Source organism: Phoenix dactylifera, unplaced genomic scaffold, assembly GCF_009389715.1.
Source record: "Phoenix dactylifera cultivar Barhee BC4 unplaced genomic scaffold, palm_55x_up_171113_PBpolish2nd_filt_p 002523F, whole genome shotgun sequence".
Taxonomy (NCBI): domain Eukaryota; kingdom Viridiplantae; phylum Streptophyta; class Magnoliopsida; order Arecales; family Arecaceae; genus Phoenix; species Phoenix dactylifera.
The window spans coordinates 2,501-12,500 of record NW_024069711.1 but is presented as its reverse complement, the minus strand read 5'-3'; positions in this window follow the sequence as shown (position 1 = coordinate 12,500).

Genomic DNA, 10,000 nt, shown 5'->3' with positions numbered 1-10,000 from the left:
GCGCAAGCTCGAACCATCACGGCGTTACCCGATCGGCCCGTTTCTTACAACTCTACGACATCCGCAAGGAAGCGATCGTGCAAGACTTGGTGTGGCGGCTCGGGGCCGAGAGACGCCCTCCAACAATGGTGCTTTCATTGAGAGATTTCGTCGGGAGAAGTTCCTAGAGAAGCTCCGTCGAAGATCTCTCTCAAAAGAGGTAACGCCTACAACCCTAACAAAATTTCAAATTCTATAGTGGGTTGGGTTAAGTTGTTTAACATATCATTGCATGCCAAGTAGTGAAGTTTACTTACTACCTTCATATTATTTGTTGCATTTGAGAGGGGGTACATTAGAAGTTTATTATGCATGCATCGGGTACTTAAATTTGAGCAACTTACCATTCTTATTTGCAAAAGAGGAGTGAGCATTTTACTTGTAAAAGAGAACGGATTGATCTCTATCTTGCTCATCATAGGGATGGTGCCAATGGGGAGGCTAATGGTAGTACCCGGCACTATTTGACCCAACTATTCGGTGTAGGGTACATTAGGGACGGCACAAGAGGGAGGCTAGTGGTAGTACCTCGTGCCCTTTCCCAACTACATCGGGTAGGGAGCAAATAGAGTTTCGAAACGTCTCTCTTGGGAGAAAGAAGAGAGAGTTTTTACTTGTTGTAATCCTTGTTGTAATTGGAGAAGATTGAGTGGTGTTCATTACAATTTTTATAAAAAGAGGAGGGCCGGATCATCCCTTGGGTGACGGCCAAAGGGGGAATAGAGTGGCAATTGGAGATAAAGAAACAATGAAGTCCGGTGCATACTCAAACACTAGCCGGCAAGGAGTTGATCTCATGAAGGAGAGTGAGGCATCTTTGAGGAGGGCAAACGAGACCCTATCTAAAATTAGAAAGAATCTAAAGGAGAGGGAAGAAAGAGAGAGGAAAGATGAATTCATGAGGAGAAGAGAAGAGAGAAGAATAGATGAGAGAAGAAGGGAGAAAGAAGTAAGGAGAGATGAAGAAAAAAGAAGAGAAGAAAAGAGGAGGAATTGGGAGTACCGGAGTACTCAAGGAGCAAGTAGCTATGCTAACCACCATGGGGAGCATGGCTATGGGGAAAGTAGGTGGAGAGAGGACCAATTGATGATAATAAGAAAGGAGTTAGAGAAAGCCCGGGAGTGTATGAAGCTTGGGGCAAGCTATGAGCATGATGAGACACCAAATGAAGCATCCAAGCAGCAAGAGGCTGATCAAGCATTCTTGGAGGAGGTTGGTAAAAAAAATGAGGAAGGGGTGCCCAAGGAAGAGGATCATATGGTGACCGAAATTACCGCACCAACGACTTCAATAGTTGCAGAAATTTCTGAAACAAATTCTGCAGCATGCCGGAAAGATGAGGGCACAAGAACTAAGAAGTCAAAGGAAGAAGGCAAGTAGGTGGAGCATGACGAGAAGGCCGGACATTGCGCTAAGAAGGAGGAGGCCGAATGCACTTGGCATGCCTCATCGGGAGTTCAAAAATCATCCATCCTACAAGCCGCTTCGAATGAGGTACTTAAGCCTTACTTGAGGAAGTTCATTTTAGTTTCCCTTGATAATACTTGGATCCATTCCGGGTCCATGGAGAAGCACATGAAGCAGTCGGAGGTTGTGGAGAATCACCACTTCTACATCGAGCCTTCTAAGTGTATATTCGAGTTGGGCTATATGGGCCACACTTTGGGAGGATTAAATTTTAGTCCACGAAAGGTTGAGGCCTTTGTGGAGATCTCGGCCCTAAGGGGGGACTTGGGGTCAATCGGCTACCGTCGGCGCTTCGCGAATGATTATGGGTTAGTGGCTAAGAAGAGAGAGTTTGGAGGGAGCCCGAAGTCAAGAGAAACATGGGCCGACTTGAAGAGAGCCATGACACAACGATGGCAAGTAATGTTTCAATGGGGAGGAATGCCGAGAGAAGAGGCCACTTGGGAAGACCATGATGAGATGATCCGGCGGCATCCACTAATTATCCTTGAGGACAAGGATATTTTTCAAGGGAGGGGGAATGTTGCGGACCCAAGCCCACCACACCACCAAGAAGCCAACCGTGGAAGACTTTGGGCCTTGACGGTGCCAAAGGAGGGCCAAACCATGGCCAAAGTCTTGCGCTCGCCCGCGCATGACCACGTGATGAGGACCCTCCATGAACACCGCCGTTGGGGCTTGCAACCAAGGAGGATTCAAGGCCTAGAGACGGCCAAAGGAGAGCATCGCCAAGCACAAGGCCCCGGCCAAACTCTTGGCTTGGGGGAGTGGCCAAGACTTGGCCAAGCATCCCCAAGGTCGGCCAAGGCAAGGCCCAGCAGCCCCAAGCCACGGCACGGCCGTGCACGGCCCAAGCCACGGCCGTACGCGGCCACTGTACGCCCCCGCGCGCGCCCAGGCCGCGGCCGCACGCGCCCGCGCGCGCCCAGGCCCTGGCCGCGCGCGTCCAGGCCCAGGCCGCGCCCACCCAGGCCGCGCGCGCGCTGGCCGCACCCGCCCGCGCCCGCACGCACGCGCGCGCGCGCCCGCACCGCGTAGCGCGCCCGCTACCGGGCGAGGTTCGGCCGCCCGAACCTCGCCGGCCGCAGGACAGTGCGCGCCCGCCCGCGCGCACCCAGGCGCCCGCCCCGGCTCGCCCAGGCGCGCCCGCCCGCGCGCGCCTCGCGCCCGACCGCGCGCCCCGCGCCCGCCCGCGCGCGCCCGGCACGCGCCCGCCCGCCCACGTGGCAGCTCTACCGCGCCCATGCCGCCCAGCGCCCCTGCCGTGTGCCAGGCCCCTGCCAGCGCCCAGCCAAGAGCCTGGCCGCCCATGCCCTGCCGCCTGCAGCCTGCCAGCGCCATGCCCTGCGCCCAGGCCGGCCAGGCCATCTGCCCAGCGCCTACCAAGGCCATGCCCTGGCCTGCCCAGCGCCAGGCCATGGCCAGCCAGCCCCTGCCAGCCCTGCCAGGCCGTGGCCATGCCCTGCCAAGGCCAGGCCATGGCCAGCCAGCCTGCAGCCATGCCCAGCCTTGTCCTGCCGCCTGCCAAGGGCCATGCCTGCCCTGCCAGCACCCTGCTCAGCCTGTCCAGCCTGCTACAGCCATGTCCATGGCCCTACAGCCACACCCATGCCCTGGCCTGCCTGCCAAAGACCATGCCATCCTGCCAGCAGCCTGCAGCCAGCCATTCCACCTGCCAGCAGCCTGCAGCCCAGCCATTCCACCCTGCCAGCCCCTGCAGCAGCCATGCCATGCCAACAGCCTTGCCACAGCCAGCTATGCCCTGCAGCCATGCCATGGGGCCTGCCAGCCACTGCAGCAACCCAGCCACAGCCAGCCATGCTGCAGCCTTGTGCCACATGCCACCTAGGCCTTGGCTATGCCAAGGCCCTATGAGGCCATGTCTTGGCCACTCCTTTGGGCAGCCATATGGGGACTTGGATGCCTATAAATAAGCCTTGGAGAGGCACATTTGGAAGCTTAGATATTATGTCATATGAATTCTCTTGTATTTCGGCCTTAGGCTTGGGAGGGCTTTGCCCTATTGTATTCGGTCCTTGAGCTTGCTCTTGGACTTGGGCTAGGGGAGGCCAATCATAGTTTCCTCTAGATTTATGCTTGTAGCTTCATTTGGGAATAGAATCAATCAAGCGTTCCTCTACCTATATCTCCACATATCTTCTTGTGTTGATTGTTTCTTCTCAAGTCAAGAGTCGGGTCAAGCTGCAACCAGTAGACCCTCCCCTTGGCTTGGTTCCCACGGTCACTTAAGAGCTTGGCACACCGCGGCGCAAGCTCGAACCATCACGGCGTTACCCGATCGGCCCGTTTCTTACAACTCTATGACATCCGCAAGGAAGCGATCGTGCAAGACTTCGTGTGGCGGCTCGGGGCCGAGAGACGCCCTCCAACACGCGGGCGCGCGCGCCAGGGCGGCCGTGGCCAGGGCGCGCGCGCGGCCGGGGCCTGGGCGCGGGCGCGCGCGGCCGCGTGCGGCTGGGGTGCATGGGCGCGGCTTGGGCCGCGCATGGGCATGCCATGGCTTTGGCACGCTGGGCACCGTCTTGGCCGACCTTGGAGGCACTTGGCCAAGCATTGGAGGCCTTGGCTTGGCCTAGGCTTGGCCAAGTGTGAATGGGCTTGGCCTATTGCGAAGAGTCACGGCAAAGGTTCGACCGAAGCTCGCGGCGCCCCGGACGGAGCCGGCCGCTCCCGCCTTTGCCGCGGCGCACGGGCGCCGCCGCCGTCCGGCCGTCGCAGCGGCCGCGCGCGGCACTTCGGCTTCCTCCGTCGGCCCTCCCGGGACGCGTGACCCGTGCGACCGGGACGCGCATCCCGTGCGACCGGGACGCGTGTCCGGGCCGTTCCCGTTTGCAACGCTCCTCGGTACTTTGGAACGCTTGGGGTGGGCTTTGGGCGGATGCCCTGCTGGGGTGGTAGGGAGGGGGGGCTGCTGCTGCCGCGGCGGGCCTTCCGCTCCACTCCGCACAAGCCCGCCGTGCGCACTCGCGGCGGGCGTGCCCGGCGCCGTTCGTCCTCGAGGGATTCGGCCCGTCGGCTCGCTCGGATGGGCCACGCGCAGCGGGCCCACGACGGAGCCAGCACGCTCCTTCCGCTGGCGCGGCGCTCGGTCTACGCCTCCGGCCGGCCGTTGTGGCGGCCGTGCACGGCGCTTCGGATCGGTCGGCCCGTCGTCCCATCCCTAACGAAGTTTTCGCGGCCGCGCGCGCGCGGAGTTGGATCGGCCTTACTTGGTCCGATCCTTCGCCCTCGCATGTTGCGTGGGCTCGGTCCCGTCCCGTTCGGTGAAATCTTTGGCCGCTTTGGTGCGTCCCTGTGGGTTCCTTTGTCGGTTTTGCGGGCTCGGTGCCGGGCCTTCCATGCCGGTCCGTCGGCTCGCTCGGACGGACCGTGCGCAGGTGGTCCCCGACGGAGCCGGCACGCTCCTTCCGCTGGCGCGGCGCTTGGTCTATGCCTCCGGCCGGGCCTTGCGGCGGCCGTGCGCGGCGCGTCGGTTCGGTCGGCCGGTCGTCCCGTCCCTCACGAAGTTCCTGCTGCCGCGCGTGCGTGGAGCGGGATCGGCCTTACTTGGTCCGATCCGTCGCCCTCGCCTGTTGCGGGGGCTCGGTCCCGCCCCGTTCGGTGAAAGCTTTGCCCGCTCTGGTGCGTCCCCGTGGGTTCCTTTGTCGGTTTTGCGGCCTTGGCGGCGGGCCTTCCGTGTCGGCCCGTTGTCTCGCTCGGACGTGCCGCGCGCAGTTGGTCCCCGACGGAGCCGGCACGCTCTTCCTCTGGCGCGGCGCTCGGTCTATGCCTCCGGCCGGCCCATGCGGCGGCCGTGCGCGGCGCTTCGGATCGGTCGGCCCGTCGTCCCGACCCTCACGAAGTTTTGCGCGACCGCTCTCCTTTGTCGCCGGTCCCCTGTTCGGGCTGACCGAGGCGTCCGTTCGCCCCCTGGCCCATCGCACGGGCCCCCGGTGCCTCCGCGGCGCCCCACCGAAAACTGTCACGACGCGCATCCAGCGCCGACGAGGTCGCAGGTTACGTGCGGCAGCCGGGGGGCTAGGCCGAGCGGCGGCGGGCCTGCCCGCGGACGGGCGCGGGGAGGAGCGCAGCCGGCACGCGGCGCGGAGCGGCGGCGGCATGCCGCCGGGCGGCCGACGGCTCAACCGTGCCCGAGTCCCGCGGGCACCGCGTCGCCCGGCCGGCGCGAGCGCACGAGGGCGGGAGGCAACTGGGCGGCGCCCGCGGAACCGGATGCGACAGCCGGCGCCGCACGGCCCCGACGGGTCCGCACCGAAAACTAGCACGGTGCGGATCGACCGCTGATGAGGTCAGAGGTTACGTGCGGCAGCCGGCCGGCTGGCCCGAGCGGCGGCCGGCACGCGACGCGGATCGAGCGGCCCCGACGGCTTGCCGCCGGGCGGCCGACGGCTAGGCCGTACCGGAGTCCCGCGGTCGTTCGGGCGAAGGGGCGCGTGCTGCGGGAAAGGCCTGCGGCGGCGAACCGTCCGCCCGGCCGGCCGAGCCTTCCGCGGCGGCGCGCACGTGGCGGCGCGGCCGAGATGACCGAGCGAAGCCCCGGCGACGGGCGGCGCGCACGTGTCCGTGCGGCCGAGATGACCGAGCGAAGCCCGGGCGGCGCCCGCCGTGCGCCCTACCGGATCGCGCCTTCCGCCGGCGCGCAACGCCGGTCCCGCGTTCTGGCCGCGGGAAAGGCCTGCGCCGGCGAACCGTCCGCCCCGCCGGCCGAGCCTTTCGCGGCTGCGCGCACGTGTCCGTGCGGCCGAGATGACCGAGCGAAGCCCCGGCGACGGGCGGCGCCCGCCGTGCGCCCCGGCGGATTGCGCGGCCCGCCGGCGCGCAACGCCGGGCCCACGTTCCGGCTGCGGGAAAGGCCTGCGGCGGCGAACCGTCCGCCCCGCCGGCCGAACCTTGCGCGGCGGCGCGCACGTGTCCGTGCGGCAGAGATGACCGAGCAAGCTCTGGCGATGGGCGGCGCCCTCCGTGCGCCCCGCCGGATCGCGCTGGCCGGCGGCGCGCAACGCCGGACCCCCGATCCGCGTGCGAGCGGCGAGCGTCCGGGCGGGCCCCTTTCGCAACTTCCCTCGGTACTCTAAACATCCCTTGCCTCTCGGTCTTCCCCCCGACCCTCTCGGTATTGCTCGGATATGTGCATGCATCGTCCCTCGTTGCCTTCGGTTATCCTCCCCGGGGTGGGCTTTGCGCCGACGCGCCAACTGGGTGGTAGGGGGGCTGCAGCCGCGGCCGCCGCGTTTCGCCATCCGCGCGTGCGCCGCCGGATCCGAGTGGAGGTCGCGGGCGACTCGTCGATGCTTGTACTAGGGGCGCATGCCGGCAGCCCCCCGCGGGGTGCGGGACCCCCGATCGGCGTGCGAGGGACGGGCGTCCGGGCGGGCCCCGTTTCCAACTTCCCTCGGAACATTAAAACCCCCCGTCCCCCTCGGTCTTCGCTCCGACCCTATCGCTATTGCTCAGATATGTGCATCCACCGTCCCTCGTTGCCTTCGGTTATCTACCCCAGGGTGGGCCTTGCGCCGATGCCCCGATGGGGTGGCAGGGGTGGGGCTGCCGCGGCCGGCGCGTTACGGCATCCGCGCTTGGGGGCTCGGACCCGAGTGGAGGTCGCGGGCGGCTCGTCGATGCCTGCACCGGGAGCGCATGCCGGCAGCCCCCCGCGGGGCGCCGGACCCCCGATCGGCGTGCGATGGACGGGGGGAGGGGCGGGCCTGGTTTGCAAATTCCCTCGGTACTTTAAAATCTCACGGCCCTGTCGGTGCTCCCTCCGGCCCTATCGCCACTGCTCGGATATGCGCATCCACCGTCCCTCGTTGCCTTCGGTTATCTACCCCGTGGTGGGCTTTGCGCCGATGCCCCGATGGGGTAGCAGGGGGGACGCTCTAGCCCGTGCCATGGGGCATGGGCGCCGGGGCCGTATGGCCCTTGCGGCGGCCGTGAGCGGCACTTCGGCTTGCTCGGTCTGTCCTCCCGGGACGCGCGACCCGTGCGACCGGGACGCGCATCCCGTGCGACCGGGACGCGTGTCCGGGCCGTTCCTGTTTGCAACGCTCCTCGGTACTTTGGAACGCTTGGGGTGGGCTTTGGGCGGATGCCCCGCCGGGGTGGTAGGGAGGGGGGGCTGCTGCTGCTGCGGCGGGACTTCCGCTCCACTCCGCACAAGTCCGTCGCCTCGCGGCGGGCGTGCCCGGCACCGTTCGTCCCCGAGGGAGCCGGCACGCGCCCGCCGAGGCCCCGGCGCATGGGCGCCGCCGCCGGCCGGCCGCGCGGCGGCCGTGCGCCGGCTTCCTCCGTCGGCCCTCCCGGGATGCGCGACCGGTGCGACCGGGACGCGCATCCCGTGCGACCGGGACGCGTGTCCGGGCCGTTCCCGTTTGCAACGCTCCTCGGTACTTTGGAACGCTTGGGGTGGGCTTTGGGCGGATGCCCCGCCGGGGTGGTAGGGAGGGGGGGCTGCTGCTGCCGCGGCGGGACTTCCGCTCCACTCCGCACAAGTCCGTCGCCTCGCGGCGGGCGTCCCCGGCACCGTTCGTCCCCGAGGGAGCCGGCCCGCGCCCGCCGAGGCCCCGGCGCATGGGCGCCGCCTCCGGCCATCCGCGCGGCGGCCGTGCGCCGGCTTCCTCCGTCGGCCCTCCCGGGACGCGCGACCGGTGCGACCGGGACGCGCATCCCGTGCGACCGGGACGCGTGTCCGGGCGGTTCCCGTTTGCAACGCTCCTCGATACTTTGGAACGCTTGGGGTGGGCTTTAGGTGGATGCCCCGTCGGGGTGGTAGGGAGGGGGACTGGTGCCGCCGCGGCGGGCCTTCCGCCCCCCTCCGCACAAGTCCGTTGCCCCGCGGCGGTCGTGCCCGGCACCGTTCGTCCCCGACGGAGCCGTCGCGCGCCCGACGACTTTCCGGCGCACGGGCGCCGCCGCCGGCCGTCCGTGCGCGGCGGCCGTGCGCCACTTCGGCTTCGTCCGTCGGCCCTCCCGGGACACGCGACCCGTGCGACCGGGACGCGCATCCCGTGCGACCGGGTCGCGTGTCCGGGCCGTTCCCGTTTGCAACGCTCCTCGGTACTTTGGAACGCTTGGGGTGGGCTTTGGGCGGATGCCCCGCCGGGGTGGTAGGGAGGGGGGGTCTGCTGCCGCCGCGGCGGGCCTTCCGCTCCACTCCGCACAGGACCGTTGCCTCGCGGCGGACTTGCCCGGCACATCTCGTCCCCGACGGAGCCGGCACGCGCCTGTCGACTTCCCGGCGCACGGGCGCTGCCTTCGACCGTCCGTGCCCGGCGGCCGTGCGCCACTTCGGCTCCCTCCATTGGCCCTCCCGGGAAGCGCGTCCCGGACGTTCGGGATGCGCACCCCGTGCGACCGGGACTTGCGTCCGGGCCGTTTCCGTGTGCAATGCTCCTCGATTCGTTGGAGCCCTTGGGGTGGGCCTTCGGAGGATGCCCCGCTGGGGAGGTAAGGGGGTGTGTCCTGCCTGGGCGGGCCTTCCGCCCGAGCCCGTCGGCCCGCGCGGATGGTCGCGCCGCGCGTGCGTGGGGCCGTTGGCCGGAGCCGCGCAAGGACGGGCGCGCTGGGCCGATCGGCCGCTCGGGCGCGCGCTTCGTCCTGCTCCCGCGCCTTGGCGCGCGCGGGGCCGCGGTGTGGTCGCTCGGTTCTGCGCATGCGGCCCGCGCGGAAGGGCGCGTCGCGCGGGCGGCAGGGCGGCCGGGCCGCGCGGGCGGGCGGGCCGTTGCCCGGGTTCGCGCAAGGACGGGCACGCTAGGCCGATCGGCCTCTCGGACGCGCGCGCCGTCCCGCTGTCGCGCCTGGGCGCTCGCGCGGCCGCGGCGTGGTCGCTCGGTTCTGCGCATGGCCGGGCGCCCTCGGCCGAGCGGCGCGCGGGCGCTCGCGCGCGGCGGGGGCGCTCGGGCCGTCGCGCGGCCGTCGCGCCAGGGCCCTGGCCCGAGCGGGCGCGCTCATGTTCGTTCTTTCTGGTGCGCGCGTGGCACGGCGCCCGGGCCCTTGCTCCGCCGAGCGTTCGGGCGCGGGCGCGCGCGCGGGGCCTGCCGCCCGGCCCTGCGCGCCTTCGAGCGCCCCGCCTCGCGCGGGCGGGCGGGCACCAGGGGCCGCGCGCGGCCGGTTACACGCGCGGCCGGGCTCGACCGCCCGTGGGTCGAATGTCGGTCGCGCTTGGGCCGAATCTCGGGGGCGCTCTCGGAGTCCGTTTCTTGGGGGCGGGCACGGTCTGGCCTGTCGGTTTGGATTGGCGCGTTGGGGCCGCGCCCGATGGTGCTGAGCTTGGCTCGGCTGTGTGTGGTTTGGCCTCCAAGGCCCGTAGCTTTTCCAAATGAGTCCCTTGGTCTTCGCGGTATCTCGTGCTCGGCGATGCTCCGCTGTCGGCGCCCTGATGGCGACCCCTCCTTCATGCGTGTCCGGGCCGAAAGGCTCCGCGTGTGGGGGATGGGCGCGCGGGGAGCGACACGGCCGCGATCGTGTCGGCGCGTG